This window comes from Theobroma cacao, chromosome 7, assembly GCF_053813885.1.
Source record: "Theobroma cacao isolate CCN51 chromosome 7, ASM5381388v1, whole genome shotgun sequence".
Lineage (NCBI taxonomy): Eukaryota > Viridiplantae > Streptophyta > Magnoliopsida > Malvales > Malvaceae > Theobroma > Theobroma cacao.
The window spans coordinates 32,968,491-32,990,305 of NC_142645.1; the positions used below are offsets into that span (position 1 = coordinate 32,968,491).

General features: G+C 34.4%; 1 long non-coding RNA gene across 1 annotated transcript in view; it reads left to right on the forward strand.

Moving 5' to 3' along the window:
- LOC148761813 (uncharacterized) overlaps positions 1-21,342 on the forward strand; it is a 45,579-nt gene extending 24,237 nt beyond the window's left edge. Inside the window, exons 2-3 of the long non-coding RNA XR_016027385.1 lie at positions 20,312-20,397; positions 21,239-21,342. This is a non-coding gene — a long non-coding RNA (uncharacterized LOC148761813). The remainder of the gene's footprint in view (positions 1-20,311; positions 20,398-21,238) is intronic.
- Positions 21,343-21,815: the final 473 nt, after the last annotated feature.

A 21,815-nucleotide genomic window follows, 5' to 3' on the forward strand; every position in this document is an offset into this window, starting at 1 on the left:
AGTATTCATCGATGACATCCTGGTTTATTCGAAGAATGATGATGAACATGCTGCCCATTTGCGCATTGTGTTGCAAACTTTGCGCGAGAGACAACTCTATGCCAAGTTCTCTAAATGTGAATTCTGGTTGAAGGAAGTGGTTTTCTTGGGACATGTGGTGTCCGGAGCTGGAATTTATGTCGATCCCAAGAAGATTGAGGCAATCTTGCAATGGGAGCAACCGAGAACGGTAACTGAGATTCGTAGTTTCCTTGGCTTAGCCGGTTATTACCGGAGATTTGTTCAGGGATTTTCTTTGATAGCAGCTCCTCTGACTCGTTTGACTCGTAAAGGAGTTAAGTATGAGTGGGATGATGTTTGTGAGAATCGATTTCAGGAGCTAAAGAACCGGTTAACCTCCGCTCCCGTTTTAACACTTCCTGTTAGTGGAAAAGAATTTGTGGTATATAGCGATGCATCTAAGTTGGGATTAGGGTGTGTGTTGATGCAGGACGAGAAAGTAATAGCTTATGCTTCCCGACAGTTGAAGAAGCACGAGACGAATTACCCTACTCATGACTTGGAGTTAGCAGCAGTAGTATTCGCATTGAAGATTTGGAGACATTATTTATATGGTGAGCGTTGTCGGATTTTTTCTGATCATAAAAGTTTGAAGTATTTGCTCACCCAGAAAGAGCTTAACTTGAGACAGAGACGATGGTTGGAGTTGATTAAGGATTATGACTTAGTGATTGATTATCATCCGGGAAGAGCAAATGTTGTAGCGGATGCCTTAAGTCGTAAATCCTCATCGTCGTTAGCAACACTTCAAAGTTCTTATTTTCCGATGTTACTTGAGATGAAATCTCTAGGGATCCAGTTGAATAATGGTGAGGATGGAACCCTACTTGCTAGTTTCGTCGTGAGACCTTCATTGTTGAATCAGATAAGAGAATTGCAGAAATCTGATGATTGGTTGAAACAGGAAGTTCAAAAGCTGCAAGATGGAGAAGCTAGTGAGTTTAGACTCAGCGATGATGGTACTTTCATGCTTAGAGACCGAATTTGTGTTCCTAAGGATGATCAATTGAGACGAGCTATTTTGGAGGAAGCTCATTCTTCCGCCTACGCTTTACATCCCGGAAGCACCAAGATGTATCGGACTATTAAAGAAAGTTATTGGTGGCCGGGTATGAAACGAGACATAGCAGAGTTTGTAGCGAAATGTCTCACATGCCAGCAGATCAAGGCGGAGCATCAAAAACCGTCAGGTACTCTTCAACCTTTATCGATTCCTGAATGGAAGTGGGAACATGTGACTATGGACTTTGTATTGGGTTTGCAGCGGACACAAAGTGGGAAGGATGCTATTTGGGTGATTGTGGATAGATTGACTAAGTCCGCCCATTTCTTGGCTATCCATAGCACGTATTCTATTGAGAGGCTGGCAAGACTTTATATAGATGAGATTGTGAGATTACACGGAGTCCCAGTTTCTATTGTGTCAGATCGAGACCCTCGATTTACTTCTCGATTTTGGCCAAAATTTCAGGAAGCTCTTGGAACTAAATTGAGATTTAGTACTGCCTTTCATCCACAGACAGATGGTCAATCTGAGAGAACTATTCAGACCTTGGAGGATATGTTACGGGCTTGTGTCATTGACTTTATCGGGAGTTGGGACAGACACTTGCCATTGGTGGAGTTTGCTTATAATAACAGTTTTCAGTCTAGTATTGGGATGGCACCATACGAGGCTTTGTATGGAAGGAAATGCCGAACTCCGCTCTGTTGGGATGAAGTAGGTGAGAGGAAATTGGTGAATGTGGAATTGATTGATTTGACAAACGATAAGGTCAAAGTTATCCGAGAGCGATTAAAGACAGCTCAAGATAGGCAGAAGAATTATTCGGATAAACGAAGGAAAGATTTGGAGTTTGAAGTCGACGATAAAGTTTTTCTTAAGGTTTCTCCTTGGAAAGGTAATAATTTGAAATTTCCAAGAATTAAATCTTATTTGATTATACTATTGTGATAATTTGTGGTATTTATTGGATGATGAAAGGTGTGATTCGATTCGCGAAGAGGGGAAAGCTCAATCCAAGATACATTGGACCTTTTCGTATCATTGAAAAGATTGGGCCAGTGGCTTACAGACTTGAATTACCCCCAGAGTTAGATCGAATTCATAATGTCTTCCATGTCTCGATGTTGAAAAAGTATGTTCCCGATCCCTCTCACATTTTAGAGACACCTCCCATTGAGTTGCATGAGGATTTGAAGTTCGAGGTGCAGCCTGTACGTATTCTAGATCGAAAGGATCGAGTGCTAAGGAACAAGAGCATTCCAATGGTGAAAGTATTGTGGAAAAATGCTCGAATGGAGGAGATGACGTGGGAAGTCGAGAGCCAGATGAAAAACCAATATCCACATCTTTTATTTAAATTAGGTAAGTGAAATTTTGAGGTCAAAATTTTATTTTAAGGGGGGTAGTGCTGTAAAGCCTGACCTTATAAAATACTATTCATGACATACATGTGATGATAGCATGATTGCATGCTAGGAGAGTCCCGAAAAATTTACAAAAGTCGGTATTGTACCTAGAGGTACAACAAAGTTTATTTAATCCTCGAACTAGATCAAATAGGAATTTTAAGGTGAGATTAAGAGTTTCACAGTTCATGGATGACTTAAAATGGTAATTTGGAGTTTGAGGATCAATTTGGAGTCAAATCGGAATTTTCACTAACTAAGGGCAAAATGGTCATTTGCCACCTGAGGACAAAATGGGAATTTTAGAAAAGATTTTTTGACCCCATTTGACTTATTAGAGTATATTTGACTTATTGAAGTATGATTTGAGGTTTAGAAGTGAAAAAATTTTAATTTCGGTATAATTTGGAGTATAGGGGTAAAATGGTAATTTTGCCACCTCAGGGGCAAAATTGTAATTTTCCACCACCAAGATATTTTTTCCAGCACATGGTCTTCCTTGTCTTCATCTTTGACCCTTGACTAAACATGTGGTGGAGATAAAATGTTTAAATTTTTAAAATTTTAAAAACGGGCCAATGACATGATGCCATGTGTCATGCCTTTATTAATTTATTATTTTCCTTTTTAAAAGGCACAAAATCAGCACATCTTCCACCCCATGGCCGGCCAAACCAGTAAGAAGAGAGAGAAAACAAAAACAAAACCCTAGAGAGAGAAAATCAAAGAAAAAGTGTGAATTTTCAAGGAAATTAAGTGAAAAAGGTGAGTTTTTTCTATTAAGCTTGAGTTTTCTTATTCCCAAGCATTTCTCTTTATTTTCCATGATTAAATTACATGTTTTCATGATGAATTAAATTCTGGAAAAATGGGTTAGGAGAGAGAAAGTTGTTGGATTTATTTGATTTTAATTTATGTTAGTGTTTTTAGTTAGTTTAGCATATTTAAAAACAAAACAACAAGAAAAGAATTTATTTTCTCCCCCAACCATTAATGGCTGAATTTACCATGTAGTGAGTGAGGATGAGTTTGATTTTATTCTAGGAGAATTGGTTAAGGAATGATGAATTAAGAGCCTAGAAAAATAATGGGAATTTTCGGAGCAAAAATACGAATTTTTACCCACTAGGGGTATTTTCGTAATTTGCTGTTGGGACTGATAATTTGCACCACACTGAGGGACATTAAGTTAATTTGGGTGCAATTGAGGTATAGAAACTGAAAAGAATTAAATTGGAGTTTAAACGGACCCGTTAGGAATTTAATCGGGTGATAAGACGAATTAGGCCAATACCGGGTTTAGATAGTTACCAGTGTATTTTGCATTCCATATCATGCATTGGTAATCTAAATTAATTTAATTTTGATTTAGTACCAACTTGGTGAAACTCTCGATTTTGTATTGTGTCAAGGTGGTGAGTCCTCCGATAAAGGCAAGGAAATTGCATCCGAGGACTAGTAGACAGAGTGCTTCGAAAGTCTGCATTCTAGACATAGTGAGTAAACTTACTGTCATTTTAATTATCTAGGGTGGTTTTTAGATGCTTTCATGAATTCTATGGAAAAAGGAATTTAAAAAGATAAATTTTCATGTTTTATGAATAAATGAGTTTCAATGAAATTAAATTATAAATTGTTTTGAAATTAATAGTGATTTTAAAAAATAGAGTACACGGAGACTGTTAATTGTGGCAATTTGATTGTTTAAATTAACTGGCTTATGATAAATCGAGCATGATTGGCTAGTTGGCAATTGTATTGAAATGCGAATTGTTTGGTTACCTTGAAAAACTACGAATTACAAAATTGCCATATCATGTTATTGAGTTTTATTATATGGTGGATTATATATTAATTAATCACTGCAGTAGGGGGTTTCTGTGGACCAGCCTTTTAGAGGGGCACGGTAAACCCCATTATATTCTTACCTCGAACGGAGAGGCGCGTAGGGTATCTCCTGGGGTAAAGTTTAGGGTTCACTTCACGCTAAACCACCACATGAGGGGGAACTCAGCCAACGCCAAGGAACGGCTATGTTTTCAAAACAAAAACATGATTTATGTGAAATGTGAATTTTAATAGCCTTGGCGGTCTCGGTAAGATGCCTCGGCCAAGGTGTCCCCGAGAATGGATTTATGGCACAAGCCTAGATTTTTATGAGATTCATAAGCCTCTTTACGTGTTTTGAACAAAATGTGTTCTAATGCTATAACCCAGTTTATGATGATTTACTTTATTGTCTCCATGTACTCAACTCTAGATGTTTATGATGATGTTTGTTTACTCATTGAGATTTTATAATCTCACCACCCTCCTTTCCACCCATTTCAGGTTCAGTATAGACTGTAGATAGCTGATCTCATCGAGGACTATAGTGGGATCTGCATTTTCCAAACCGTAGGTTCAAAGTCCTCTTTACTTTTGTTTATTCGGGGGCACTCTTGTTATTGTAAATTAAATTAAATATTTTGGCTTACTGTATTTAAGTATGTATAAATTTATTTAGCTTTTACGTTATAAAAATTATTCACGTATAACTCTATAAATATTGTTTTATAAGAAAATAGAATATTTTACTTAATATTTCTTTTATTTTCTTATTATATTCAAATAACCATAATTTCGTTTTAAATGAAGATTTTAGACTTTTAAACTCATTTTGAATATGAATTGTGTGTTTTGTACTTGTATATTACGTTTTAGCCAGTTTTAAAATTTTTGAGAAAAATGACCAAAATACCCTTGTGAGACGAAAAATTAATATTTTATTTGTTTAAAGTTGAAAACAGCTTAAAATATTTTAGAACACGATATTTGACAATGGTTGCTCACAAGGGAACAGAGAAACTGATAGTAAAGCCTTGCGGGGTTTCGGGTTGACATTCCTGGCAATAAGTGTCTACCGGGACACCGCGGCGGTTGTCACGGGCTCGAGGGGAGTACCGGGTCGTGACATTACTCCACCAAGACTTTGGATAAGTCTGAGAATTTTATCTAAGCTATGGATATGTGGGATAAGTGTATGGTGAAAATGTGGAAACAAATGATGGCTAGAATTTAAGGAATTAATAAAAAATTAAAAAATGAATAAAATAATATTATATTATTTTAGCCTTTAAAAAGGTAAAAATTCCAGAATTCTCATCTTCTTCAGCCGTCCAAACCAGGGGAGAAAAGGGGGAAAAAAACAAATAAGAACCCTACCTGAAAATTTGGAGAAAATCAAGAGAAATCAAGAAATCAAGCATTGAAAAGGTAAATTTCATTAATTTTCCTTTTTATTTTCACTACCCATGCATTTTTTTCTCATTTCCATGAAAAATTAGAAAGTGGGTATGGACACCCATGCTGGCCAAACCTCCATGGATAAGTTTTGAGCTTGATTTTTGGTTGATTTTAATTGAATTAAGTGATTTTAGTTAAGTTATATTGAAATATAGCAAAAATAAGCTAGAGATATAATTTTCTCCCATTGAAACCCATTATGCCGAATTTTCTAGGGGAATATTGGCTGCTGATCTTGATGTTTATTTGAGGAATTATGATGAATAATGATGAGTTATGAGCCTAGAAAAATAATGAGAATTTTCGAAGCAAAAATATAAATTTTTACCCACTAGGGGTATTTTCGTAATTTGCTATCGGGACTTATAATTTGCACTACACTGAGGGACATTAAGTCAATTTGGGTGCAATTGAGGTATAGAAACTGAAAAAAATTAATTTGGAGTTTAAACGGACGCGTATATCGATTTATCGAGTAAAAGACCGAAATAGGCTAACACCGCATTTAGGCAAAAATTTAGACATTTTTGCATTCCATATCAAGCATTAGTATTCTAAATTAGTTTAATTTCAATTTAGTACCAATGTGGTGAATTTCTCGATTTTATACTGTGTCAAGGTGGTGAGTCCTCCGATAAAGGCAAGGGAATTGCACTCGAGGACCAGCAGTCTGAGTATTTCGAAAATCTCCACTCTAGACACGATGAGTAACCTTACCATCATTTTAATTATCTAAAGTATGTTTTTATTCGGTTTTGGTAAATTTTATGAAAATGAGTTCAAATGGTAAATTTTTATGTTTTGTAAACAAAATGAGTTTAAATGAAAATATTTTATAAATTGTCTTGAAACGAAATAACGATTTTGAAAATAGAGTAATTGGAGACCACTGATATGTTGTAAATTTAAAATTGAATTAATGGCTTATGTTATTGTATTGGCATGACTGGCTGGGCTGTGTTTTTTATGAATTTTATGGATTACTTTATTTTACCCTTGCAGGCTGGGTAGTAATATATTAGCCCTGTCATGTTGTCAAAATTTTATTGTATGGTGGGTTTGACCTATTGCAGTGGGCTGGGTTCTGTGGACTAGCCTATTAGAGGGGCACAGAATCCTATTATATTTTTACCTCGGTTGGAGAGGCGAGTAGGGTAACTCCCGAGGTATAACTTTAAAGTTCACTTCACGCCAAACCACCACGTGAAGGGGAACTCGGCCAACGCCAAGGAATGGCTATATTTTCAAAATAAAAATACGACTTTCTAATAGCCTTGGCGGACTCAGTTGGGATAGCCCTCGGCCAAGGTATCCCAGATAACTGAGTATGATAATAATTTTTGGCATGAGCCAAGCTTTTTAAGAAATTCATAAGCCATACTGATTACTTGCTTTAAATAAATTGATTTCATTTGGTTGAAATAAGTTGAAAGATGATAAATTACAGTTTGATGAAATGTTTTAATAGTCTCATTTTACTCGACTTTAGATATTTTGAGTGATGTTTGTTTACTCACTGGGATTTTATAATCTCACCACCCTCATTTCCACCGATTTCAAGCTTAGAATAGATTGTAGATAACTGATATCGGCAAGGATTACAGTTGAACTTGCCACATCCAAAGATTGTAGGTTCATTTCTTTTGATACTTTTGGTCATTCGTGGGCCCATGTGTCACTGTAAATTAAATTCTATACTTTGGTTATCTGTATTACGGTATGTAAGAATTTATTTTTGTTTTACACTATAAAAATTATTTATGCAGTGTTTTTAAAATATCGTTTTATGTGAAAATTGAATATTTTTATTTTATTATAACAGTCATAATTCCATTTTAAACGAATGTTTTAGACATCTAAAATTATTTTTGATTATGAAGTATGTGTTTTCCACTTACATACTATATTTTTATATGATTTTGAGATTTTTGGGATAAATGACCAAAATACCCCTGTGAGACGAAAATTATTATTTTATTTGTTTAAGTTGGAAACAGTTTAAAATCTTTTAGAATGTGGTATTTGGAAACAATTACCCACAGGGGAAATGAGAAGCTGATATTAAAGCCTTGCAGGGTTCCGGTTGACATTTCGGGTAATGAATGTCGATCGAGACGTCGCGACGGTTGTCACGGGCTCGATGAGAGTTTCGAGTCGTGACATATATTCAAAACAATTATTGAAAATAATTTGCATTCACAATTCCCTAAAATTTCTACCAACACATGATATCCATAATTTTTCATCTAAAATAAAATATAAGTACATTTATACTATTATGAAAATTTTAAAATTGGTACCCCCTACTCACCTCAAAATAGCGGAACACTACATAGCTATTAGTTTGAAGACGTATCTACTTATTCCTTCTTGTCAGTCGCTCGTTATTTCCTCCGGCCTGCCACCACAATGTACCACCTTTACTTATTTCTCTTAAATATTGAAACCCATTTAATATATATATATTATTTTATTTTATTATTATATATATATTTTTTCCTTTTATGCCCCCATTACCTTTCCTTCACCTGATCTCTTACTCACCCTTTTTCCTGTAGCCTTCATCCTTCCTCTTTCACTCCTAACGCTGACAGCAAGCTTTCTACTTTTACTTTCACCGCCGATCACCATAACAGCCCAACTTCCTCTCTTTTCTTTCAAAAAAATCCAGCAGCACAAGGTCTCGCTTTCCTCTCAAAAAATGACAACACAAGACCTCTAGTTCCTCTCTAAAAAATTAGCACCATTCCTCCTTTTATTTTGCTCCATAAATGGCTTCCTCTCTTCTTTATTTCTCCCCTCAAATCCGGATGCAACCATCCAAGGAATTCTCTCCTTAAACCGGCTGCAACCACCCAAAAACTTCTCCCTTCAACCAGCGACACCTCCCCCTTTCTTTCTCACATTTCAGCTCTGTCTCCCTTTCTTTGTTTTTTCCTAAATGTCTAAGGAGAAACTGAAAGAGACAAAGAAAGGTTATACTTGATATGGCTTCATGGTGGGGCCGGCAATGACAAGTTTCTTGTTAATGTTCCCCCACTCCTCTTTCCTTTCTTCTTCTTTTTTTTCTCTCTAAAGTCCGGCTACTCCTCCTTTAAATGGCTTTGACTTTTCTTTGCCTTTCTCTTTTTCATCTCTTGCATATCACTTGACTGGCCCCTCTTTTTCTTTTGTTCTTTCTCCCTTGTGTCCTTAAGCCGGCCCCTACCGTCATTTAACTTAAAAAAAATTATATTTGGCCTCCTTATCCCACACATGGGTGGCTGCCCATGTGATCTTTTATAATAATTTTTTTTTATTATTGTTAGTATTTATTTTATTCCTTTTAATTATTAAAGTTTATATGTAAATCCTCAATTTCATTTTATTTAATACACAACCCTTCAACTTTCGTATTTTAAAATTTGATCTTTCGATGCATTTAAAAATTCTAATTTTCATCTATCTCTCTTCCTTTACACGCGTACAACCAGAATATCGAAATTGCACTTCAACGCGGTGTCACCATAATATTTTAAATATTTACTTAGCCGCGTTAACTCAATTTAATAAAATCACGCAAGCACAATTATTGTTGTTTTTCTTCGAAATTCTTTCTTATTTCTTCTCCCCCACTTAGATTAGTCATATAATCCTTTTTCATGACTAATTCCAATAATAGATAAAATATTAATATTTTAATATTATTTAATTCATAAAAAAATATTTTATTTCAAAATATTCTTTTCACCTGTAACCGCTTTTCGACCCTTAATTTACATCAAGTGACTCTTCGTTTGATCGATAGGGTCTTATTGACGGTTAAACGAGAGTACGGGGTGTTACAATCTCCCCCACTTAAAACGAATTTGTCCTCGAATTCAATTCAATGTATGGTGAATAATCAGAATTCTAAAATTCTTCTACATCACTTTCGTCGGATATTCTTGATATAGGATCTCGGTCTTATGAATTTTATCAATTATCAATCTTTATAGAAAACTCGACAATGTCATAATACATTTAATTATAAGTACCACGCTGCTTGAGGTAAATCAATATTATTGTTCATATTATAAAGAGAAATTAAATATATCATTAATCCCAGTCACACCTCAATCAAATCATTCTTAAATCATCGATTATGCATGTTTGCATAACCATCCACAATTCCTCTACCTTGATCTTTTATCAAACCTTCCGACATTCGAGCATTTATTCAACCATTGACTATGGGTCGAACTTGTCAACCAATCTCTATTTTGGTTTACATACTTCCATACAATTTCCATTCGAGCATTTCATAATACGTAAGGATCAAGACATGCTTTATTTATTTCAGATATATTTAACATCAAGGATGATTCAAATCTAATAACCATTAGTAACCATATTCCAAAAAACAAAACTCCAGTACTTTCATGATCGAGTGCTCACTAGATAATTTCAACTTATACCACAAGGCATTTCAATAATTAACAACATTCTTGTATATATATCTTTATAGTCTTAATCAATCTCTTTAATCAATAGCTCAACCACTTAAAAATTAAATTGCTCAAAATTTTCCTTTAAAGTTCTTTTCCAAGTCTCGTCTTGATTACTAATCATCTCTATATCTCCAATGTTATAGCTAATTTGTTCGTCATCAGCCACATACAACATATCTAACTTGAAATCCGTCAAATTACTCCAAATGCCAAATCTCATGGCCTCATTAGTTGATCAATCTAAACATAGAATTAGACATTCATCTTTCCTTAAATGCACCTTAAAATCAAGGAATCATTTACTAAGACCTTTTCGAAATTAACTTCTTTTAGTCCTATTACCTTAAAAATTAAATCCATAGTTATTCATTCTCCATCATGGGCTTTTTGCCAACCAAGCAGATTTTAAACTTTTCTTACATGAATTGAAATGCACAACTCTCATGCATAAGTTATAAATTTTTCCCCAAATCTTCATATATGAAAACTATATCTTGGAGTTATACCAAAACTAATACATTGTTTTCCATTGCCCCTTAGGATATTAAATTCATGGCATACTTATTTGTATACTTCATAATAGCCTAACAAAGTCTAGCTTACAATTAAGCTAGTTCATATGCCAAGGCTCTCAGACTATGTCAAAAACACCAAGCGGATCGCAGTATGATAGAATTTTGAGTTCATACCAAAAGTATGAACACTTACCTTTAAGCTAACAGCATTATAATCAACTTGTTCATTGCCAAGATCATCGATAGATTATCTTAGTCATTATCTAGTGCTATAACCACTGACAAAACATCATCATTGAGTCAAATTATTACTAACTCCGTATGAATTTTTGTACCAATTTGCAACATATATATTCCTAAATACATTTCCAAAAATTTCGACTTCAAGTAATCTTAGGCATAACAAGTTCAATGAATCTTTTGTAATATTAAAATAACCGTCAATTTTAGTTTAAAATCATCTCCTCTCACGTTTAATCAGATCATGCTCACCATTCCGTGGGGAATACTTAAAATCGATTTATGTGTTCTATACTCATACTAGAGCTAATCACTAATTGGCACCACCCGCAAAACACCATGTGTCTTAAAAGTCAATTTTTTTAGCCAAATTCATATTCTAGTGTCATGCCTTTAGGTCATAGCTCATTACCAAAGTCTTTTATCGTATATAAATACTTAAAATCTTAAATCGTCAGCTCTTTTTAAGTGAATCTCTACAATTCCCGTAGCGTATTTCTATTCCTTGACCAAGGGTAGTATCATTTAATCAAACCATATCACCTTCGCTCTCTAAATATTTGTAACACAATTCAGCCTTTGCCTACCTTTATCAGGTACTTTGCCTTGATAATTACTCAAAAATAAATTGAAACTTGTGGGTGGAGTAGCTCGTTTCACAATTTATGCCTTACTTCTACAAGTATATTGAGACCGTAACCTCATCAAGTCTACATAATGGTAAGATAATCATTGCCTTAAACCCACATTTCCAAACATCCTTATATTTGCAACATATCTTTATACTTATGTGACATACCAGTCACAAGCTCCAACTTGACTATATAATCATTTGCTCCTTGAGCTTTAATATTTCCTCATTGTGAAAATCTCTCGAACTGTCATCAGGATGCTCATGGACTGGATACAAGTCTATAACTTATAGTTCAATGCCTAAAGCTGTCACGACCCGGAACCTCCCTCAGGCCCATGACAATCGCCGCGACGTCCCGATTGACACTCATTATCCGGAATGCCAACCGAAACCCCACAAGGCTTACATATCAGTTTTTTTCCTTTCCTGTGAGCAATCATTGTTAAATATCGAGTTTTTAGAGAATATATACTATTTTAGATCAAAAACAATCAAAATAAAATTTTCGCCACATAGGGGTATTTTGGTCATTTTTTTCTCAAAAATTTCGAAACTGGCTAAAACGTAATATACAAGTACAAAACACATAATTCATATTCAAAATGAGTTTAAAAGTCTAAAATCTTCATTTAAAACGAAATTACGGTTATTTGAATATAATAAGAAAATAAAAGAAATATTAAGGAAAATATTCTATTTTCTTATAAAACAATATTTATAGAGTTATACGGGAATAATTTTTATAGCGTAAAAGCTAAATAAATTTATACATACTGAAATACAGTAAGCCAAAATATTTAATTTAATTTACAATAACAAGAGGGCCCTCGAATAAACAAAAGTAAAGAGGACCGTGAACCTACGGTTTGGAAAATGCAGATCCAATGGTAGTCCTCGATGAGATCAGCTATCTACAATCTATACTGAACCTGAAATGGGTGGAAAGGAGTTGGGTGAGATTTTGCAATCCCAATGAGTAAACAGACATTATCATAAATATCTAAAGGCGAGTAAAATGGAGGCAAGTTTAAACAACAAATTTCAACCCATTTCATAATGTTTCCAATTTATTTCTTAAACCATAAAATATTTGTAATTTACCAAAACAGTTGTTAAGGCTTATGTCTTTTATTAAAACAAGGCTCAAGCCAAAACTAATCCTCGGGGATACCTTGGCCGAGGTATCTAACCGAGTCTGCCAAGGGTGTTAAAATATTCACACGTGAAACACTTTTTTTTTTTAAAACCAGTCGTTCCTTGGCGTTGGCCGAGTTACACATTCACGTGGGGGTTCAACGTGAAGTGAGCTCTAATACTACCCCGGGAGTTACCCTCATTGCCTCTACAACCGGAGTAACTATATAACCGGGTTTACCGTGCCCCTCTAATAGGCAGTCCACGAAAATCCGTCACTGCAGTGACTAACCCACCAATTTTAATAAAATTTCGACAGTATAACGTAGCTTTTATTTATTTATCCAGCCTACATAGTAAAATCAACTGACATAAATTTCCCAAATGCACTCACAAAATATAGCCACATATACTCATTTCTCATAAGCCATTCCTAGGAAAATATATATTTTTCAAGTTAGTTTGCAGTCTCCAATTACTCAATTTCATAATTAATACAATATATTTTTATTTATCACATTTATTCCTAAAACATCAAAAATCCCGTTTTCATTTCATAAAATACATAAAGGGCATTTAAAAATCAACTCTAGATAATTTACAATGATAATAAGTTTACTCACCGTTTGTACAAACTAAAAGCTTTCTAAGCGCCCCGATCACTACTCGTCGAGTATGACTTCTTTGCCTTTTCCGGAAGGCTCTCCTCCTAGACACGTTACAAAAATTTACACAATTCATCACATTGATGCTAAATCACTATATAATTAACTTAAATCCTATACTAATGCATGGTATGAAATGCAATAGCCTAAACCGGCTTAAACGCGGTATTAACCTATTTTTGACACTTTGCCCGATAAATTGCTAACGCGCTCCATTTTCGCTCTAAATCATCCCATTCTCTCTCCAACATTTCTAACCATTAAATATCAGCCAATAACCTTCTAAAAACAACAAAATCAGCTCACTCCCTTCCTTGGAAAATTCGGCCAAAAATGGGACATTAACTCGGTTAATTTTGTATTTTGTTTTTCTATCACGTTTAATCGTTTTTCATCATTTTCTCTTCATTTTCCTTAGAATAAAATCAATTCATCATCATTGTACAGCATTGAGCATCCAGCCAAGAGTGGGTATTGTGAAAATTTAATGATTTCTTGCCCAATTTAATTTCTAAACACATTTAACTAACTAAAACTATCAATTTAACTAAAAATCAAAACCTAAAAATTTCAATTTCTCTCCCCTAGAATTTCGTCCAGCCCTTGATATCACTTTTTGATCTCTCTCCTCAAGCATGCTAAATGGAAATAAAGGAATAGGAAAGGTAGAAATCAAGCTAAAATCGAAAAATCTTACCGTTGACGCGTAAACGATCGAAAACCGCGAATTTCCCTTTGAATTTTCTTGTTTCTCTTTGGTTTTTCTTTTTTTCTTCCTTTCCTCTCTATTTCCTCTCTTGTTCTTCCTTATGGCCGGCCAGCACTCAAAATTTGGGTTTAAATGGGCTGACTTTTCATTAAAATAATATTATTTCATTAAAAAAATGCCACGTGTCACTTTCCCATTGGCCCATTTTTAAAATTTCATCCATTTGTTTCCAAATTTTCACCATACACTTGTCCCACATATCCATAGCTTAGATAAAATTCTCAGACTTATCCAAAGTCTCGGTGGAGTAATTTTTGAAATTTACACTTTTGCCCCCGTAAAAGTGAAAAATTACATTTTTGCCCAAAAAATTGAAAAATTGCCCATAGACATATTTTTCATCCCTTATACTCATACCATTCTCCAATTTGTCAAATTTGATCTAAATTCTTTCAAAATCTCAAATTTTGTCCGTGGGTGACAAAATTACGATTTTGCCCCTACACTCCAAAAATCACCAGAATTAAACTTTTTCACTTCCTATCATTAAATTATACTCCAAATAGTTAATCTTGGTAAAAAATTTCACTCCATGATCAAATTATTATCGTAGGTGGCAAAATGACGATTTTGCCCTTGAATATCAAAATTTCCAATTTTACCCCAAATGAACCCTCGAACTCCGAACAATAATTTTTAGTCATTCTTGGACTATAAAATATTAAATTTCATCCTACAATTCCTATTTGAACTAGTTCGAGGTTAAATAAGCTCAAGTGTACCGTTAGGTACAATATCGGGTTTCGTCTTTTCTTAGGTGTTTTCCTAGCATAATAACATGCTACTCAGTGCATGTATGTCATGACATGTATTTATAGGGTCGGGTTTTACAAAAGCAGTGAACACAATCTCATCGTTAAAGTTCTACTCTTACCTACCAATCGTAACTCCTTTTGCTCATTTACTTACACATTGCTTGGTTGCTTACAAACCACTCATGACCATCCAAATTTGACCTTTTATAAATAGTCAAACTAGTGCATTCTCACACTTTTCCATACATTTCCAAAACACTTAAGCACTTCCTTTAATACAATTTCGTTGAGGATTTAAACAATCAAAGGCTTATCTCCAAAGCCTTTCATAACTTTAACATTTCAATGTATGCTTATTAACATTCCAGCTCATTAGTTCCTAATGGACATTATTTTAAGATCTCCCAAGGTATTCGTGTTCTTAATCCGGACCGTATAAAACTAACTTAGTATGATTACATTGATTATCCTTAAGCTTCTTATGCGCGACGTAACAACATCCATATTTCTCCCATCATTCATCTCACTTTTCATTCACTCTATCCTTAGCTTTTTAACAAGGCTTAATCTCTCGTCTCCCTTAATTTTTAGGACTTGACTTAATCTGTGTAATTTTATCTTAATATTTCGCATAGCAATTTAGAAACTTCTCTATTCATTTGTATAAAGACTTTCCAGGATCTTAAAAATCCAATTAACAAAGCTTAACATCAAGTCCAATGACCATAATTCAGCTCGTAAGTTTAACTTCATGCTTTTCATATCTCATTCATGCATCCTAGACATGAGGTGTTCCTAGTTCTACGGCACGGTGGTAGTTTGAGTTTACTTGACCAATGCTATTCGTCCGCATTTAAGGTTACTACATTGATCATCCTTAATTGTTTGGTTTTCCTCCAAGCTGGCGTCAAAATTTCCATAACCATTTATATTATCTTGTGCTTATCACATAGAATAGGCAAAGCCAATATTTTCAAATTAAACCTTGGAATCTCGCAATCAGTTGATTAAAATCCAAACCAGCTCCATCTAAGTTGTTATACACATATTCCACACAAATTCGCATACTAAAGATTTCGGAAGCCCAACACCATTTATATATAGGCAGAGTAAACTCAATTAACACAATGCATTTACCTCCGTGCACATGACTATCACTTTACACCTCTCTTAATACTTAGATGTATAAGTCTCAAGTGAATCTCAAAAATCACTATTTATTCCAATAAAGATGCACTCCTTATTACCAGTATCATACGGGTTCCTTTACAATGACCTTAATAACGATTCAATATTATCTAATTTCTCCCTATTAACAATCTTGGGCTTAATTTATATCTCTACCAAATGCATAAGTTATTTTGGATCTATTAGTCCAACTCCACTTTCCTTCATCCTTAGTCAAAGGAATACGTAATTACAGTACCCGGTCATTAGGAGCATTTGCTTTAAAATCTTTCCAACAATAGCTCGTGTCACGGGTGGCATCTCAAGCCTGGACAACAGCACCACTTATAACCTTTATAGGATGTTAGTAAAAGGTAGGTTACTAAGAATATGACTTTATATAGCCTCCTGTCTATGACTTATGCTGCAGTCACAAACCATAAACAAAACTCTATATTAACTCTAATAACTCCACTGATTGACACAAGAATTATTAGGACTCAACTAAACCTAGGGCTCTGATACCAACTTTGTAATGACCCTTCCTTGGTCGCTACCATCGTCCGAGACCTCTGAGAGATCCCGCCAAATCTTGAAAAAGCCTTAAAGAAATTTCTCAATAATTCATTGTACACTTTTACTAAGCCGTATTAATGTTTGAACCATATATATTTATAACATGAATTCAACAATAAGCATAGCCATTAAATTTTGACTTTAAGTCATGACATCACAATTAAATACATTGAGTTCAAAAATCTCAAATTTTCGTTTATATCAAAACTAATATTTGTTTACATAGTAAAACCAGAGTGCTACAACTCAACCTCTAACAGCGGAGAGACTCGGGATAAAATGCTATGAGATGCCTTTACCTATTTACGATGGACCGTACACGCCGATGATTACACGCTATGCTGATCCCTATTTGTGAAAAGGGAAAAAGAAGGGTGTGAGTCTCATAGACTCAGTGATCATCGGCTCTATGAGTAGGGCGTAGATGGGAAACGAGCAATAAAGTAGATATTTTGAATAATAAAGGTTGCCAGGGTATATAAAAATATTTAATTCAAACAAAGATTTGTGCCTTATATGTATAAAAGAAAATATCGAGAATCTCTTGTAAGTCATAATCAACCATAATGTATGTCAAATCAAATAAGTAAACTTTTGTGCAGCAAAAAGTTAACAACCATTTTCAAACTAAATCAGTAAAACATCATTTTAAGCCTCATGTTCGTAAAAGATCTCTACAGTCAAAATTGTCTCATGTAATACTCAAATTAAATCAATAAAGATGGGCAAGCTCCCACGAAACCAAATAGTAACCAGGTTTATACATAGTTCGCAAATCGCCTTGCACGCGAGGGTAAAATTCTTATAACAGTAAAACCAGGGGGAGTTGTAGGAAATCGTATAATTTTGTTTTCACCATGCAAGAAATAAGAGTCTAAAAACCCAAAGAGATTTTTGTCTCGAGTAGGAAATCAAACAAAATTCGTGGTCTCGATACCACGTAATAACCTCCAAGAGCCTCGCTCTACCGAATCCCACATGCCATGGCAGTCTCAACAATGTTGGCCGACATAAGAGAATCAAGCGGTCCCAATCGGATAATCATCTGGGGGCTTAGCCACGCATACATACATCATAGGTCGTGGTCCCCACCACGCCTAATCGCCCGACGGTGACCTAAAGGTCCTCTAGCTAGATCTCACTCGGGCACGAGGGTCACACTTAACCAAAGTGACAACCGACCTACTCTCGAATCCCTCGGTTTGTAAAACTATTTTGAAATTGTGTTATGTCCTTAAAAGCTCATCTCAAAATAATTTTCCAAAGCATTCAACACAGGGTTCGATAAAATATATTATTTTCTCAAAATATATTTATGCATGAATTTCAAAACAATAATTTGCTTGGTGAATAAGCAATATAACCATGAATGCACATTGCACAAATATAAGGTACAGATTTTGAGGCAAAACAGTGCGAAGGGCTTGTTTTTCGATTTTCAAAACACTTTACATATAATTTATACATATATATTCAAAACAATTTTTGAAAATAATTTGCATTCACAATTCCCTAAAATTTATAGTAGCACATGCTATCCATAATTTTGCATCTAAAATAAAATATACGTACATTTATACTATTATGAAAATTTTAAAATTGGCACCCCCTACTCACCTCAGAATAGCGGGACACTACATCGCTATTAGTTCAAAGACGCATCTACTTATTCCATTTTGCCTGTCGCTCATTATTTCCTCTGGCCTGCCACCACAATGTACCACCTTTACTTATTTCTCTAAATTATTGAAACCCACTTAATATATATATTTTTATTTATTTTATTATTATATTTTTTTCCTTTTATGCCCCCATTACCTTTCCTTTACTCGATCTCTTACTCACCCTTTTTGCTGCAGCCTTCATCCTTCCTCCTTCCTCCTTCCTCTTTCACTCCCAACGCCGGCAACAAGCACTTTACTTTGACTATCACCGCCGGTCACCATAACAGCTCAGCTTCCTCTCTTTTCCTTCCCAAAAATCCAACAGCACAAGGATTCTCTTTCCTCTCAAAAATTGATAGCACAAGACCTTTCATTCCCCTCTAAAAAATAAGCTCATTTCCTCCCTTTATTGTAAAACCTGACCCTATAAACACATGTCATGACATACATGCACTGAGTAGCATGTTATTACGCTAGAAAAGCACCTAAGAATAGACGAAACCCGATATTGTACCCAACAGTACACTTAAATTGATTTAACCTCGAACTAGTTCAAATAGGAATTGTAGGATAAAATTTAATATTTTATAGTCTAGGAATGACTAAAAATGATTGTTCAGAGTTCGAGGGTTCATTTGGGGTAAAATTAAAAATTTTGATATTCAAGGGTAAAATCGTCATTTTGCCACCTAAGATAATAATTTGATCATGGAGTGAAATTTTTGACCAAGATTAACTATTTGGAGTATAATTTAATGATAGGAAGTGAAAAAGTTTAATTCTTGTGATTTTTGGAGTGTAGGGCAAAATCGTAATTTTGCCACCCACGGAAAAAATTTGAGATTTTGAGAGAATTTAGATCAAATTTGACAAATTGGAGAATGGTATGAGTATAAGGGATGAAAAATATGTCTATGGGCAATTTTTCAGTTTTTTGGGCAAAAATGTAATTTTTCACTTTTACGGGGGCAAAAGTGTAAATTTCAAAAATTACTCCACCGAGACTTTGGATAAGTTTGAGAATTTTATCTAAGCTATGGATATGTGAGACAAGTGTATGGTGAAAATTTGGAAACAAATGGATGTAATTTTAAAAATGGGCCAATGGGAAAGTGACACGTGGCATTTTTTTAATGAAATAATATTATTTTAATGAAAAGTCAGCCCATTTAAACCCCATTTTAAGTGCTGGCCGGCCATAAGGAAGAACAAGAGAAGAAATAGAGAGGAAAGGAAGAAAAAAAGAAAAACCAAAGAGAAACAAGAAAATTCAAAGGGAAATTCACGATTTTCGACCGTTTACGCGTCTAACGGTAAGATTTTTCGATTTTAGCTTGATTTCTACCTTTCCTATGCCTTTATTTCCATTTAGCATGCTTGAGGAGAGAGATCAAAAAGTGATATCAAGGCCTGGACGAAATTCTAGGGGAGAGAAATTGAAATTTTTAGGTTTTGATTTTTAGTTAAATTGATAGTTTTAGTTAGTTAAATGTGTTTAGAAATTAAATTGGGCAAGAAATCATTAAATTTTCACAATACCCACTCTTAGCTGGATGCTCAGTGCTGTACAATGATGATGAATTGATTTTATTCTAAGGGAAATGAAGAGAAAATGATGAAAAACGATTAAACGTGATAGAAAAATAAAGTAGAAAATTAACCGAGTTAATGTCCCATTTTTGGCCGAATTTTCCAAGGAAGGGAGTGAGCTGATTTTGTTGTTTTTAGAAGGTTATTGGCTGATATTTAATGGTTAGAAATGTTGGAGAGAGAATGGGATGATTTAGAGCTAAAATGGAGCGCGTTAGCAATTTATCGGGCAAAGTGCCAAAAATAGGTTAATACCATGTTTAAGCCGTTTTAGGCTATTGCATTTTATACCATGCATTAGTATAGGATTTAAGTTAATTATATATTGATTTAGCATCAATGTAATGAATTGTGTAAATTTTTGTAATGTGTCTAGGAGGAGAGCCTTCCGGAAAAGGCAAAGAAGTCGTACCCGACGAGTAGTGATCGGGGCGCTTAGAAAGCTTTTAGTTTGTACAAACGGTGAGTAAACTTATTATTATTGTAAATTATCTAGAGTTTTTTTTTAAATGCCCTTTATGTATTTTTATGAAATGAGAACGAGATTAAAACGGGATTTTTGATGTTTTAGGAATAAATGTGACAAATAAAAATATATTGTATTGATTATGAAATTGAGTAATTGGAGGCTGCAAATTGACTAGAAAAATATATATTTTCCTAGGAATGGCTTATGAGAAATGAGTATATGTGGCTATATTTTGTGAGTGCATTTGGAAAATTTATGTAAGTTGATTTTACTATGTAGGCTGGATAAATAAATAAAAGTCACGTTATACTGTCGAAATTTTATTAAAATTGGTGGGTTAGTCACTACAGTGACGGGTTACCGTGGACTGCCTATTAAAGGGGCACGGTAAACCCAGTTATATAGTTACTCCGGTTGTAGAGGCGAGGAGGGTAACTCCCGGGGTAGTATTAGAGCTCACTTCACGTCGAACCCCCACGTGAATGTGTAACTCGGCCAACGCCAAGGGACGGCTTGTTTTAAAAATAAAAATGTGTTTCACGTGTGAATATTTTAACACCCTTGGTGGACTCAGTTAGATGCCTCGGCCAAGGTATCCCTGAGGATTAGTTTTGGCTTGAGCCTTGTTTTAATAAAAGACATAAGCCTTAACAACTATTTTGGTAAATTACAAATATTTTATGGTTTAAGAAATAAATTGAAAACATTATGAAATGGGTTGAAATTTGTTGTTTAAACTTGCCTCCATTTTACTCGCCTTTAGATATTTATGATAATGTCTGTTTACTCATTGGGATTTTATAATCTCACCACCCTCCTTTCCACCCATTTCAGGTTCAGTATAGACTGTAGATAGCTGATCTCATCAAGGACTACCATTGGATCTGCATTTTTCAAACCGTAGGTTCACAGTCCTCTTTACTTTTGTTTATTCGGGGGCCCTCTTGTTATTGTAAATTAACTTAAATATTTTGGCTTACTGTATTTCAGTATGTATAAATTTATTTAGCTTTTACGCTATAAAAAAATTATTCACGTATAACTCCATAAATATTGTTTTATAAGAAAATAGAATATTTTCCTTAATAGTTCTTTTATTTTCTTATTATATTCAAATAACCGTAATTTCGTTTTAAATGAAGATTTTAGACTTTTAAACTCATTTTGAATATGAATTATGTATTTTGTACTTGTATATTACGTTTTAGCCAGTTTTGAAATTTTTGAGAAAAAAATGACCAAAATACCCATGTGTGGCGAAAATTTTATTTTGATTCTTTTTTATCTAAAGTAGTATATATTCTCTAAAAACTAGATATTTAACAATGATTGCTCACAGGAAAGGAAAGAAACTGATATGTAAGCCTTGCGGGGTTCCGGTTGGCATTCCGGATAATGAGTGTCAATCGGG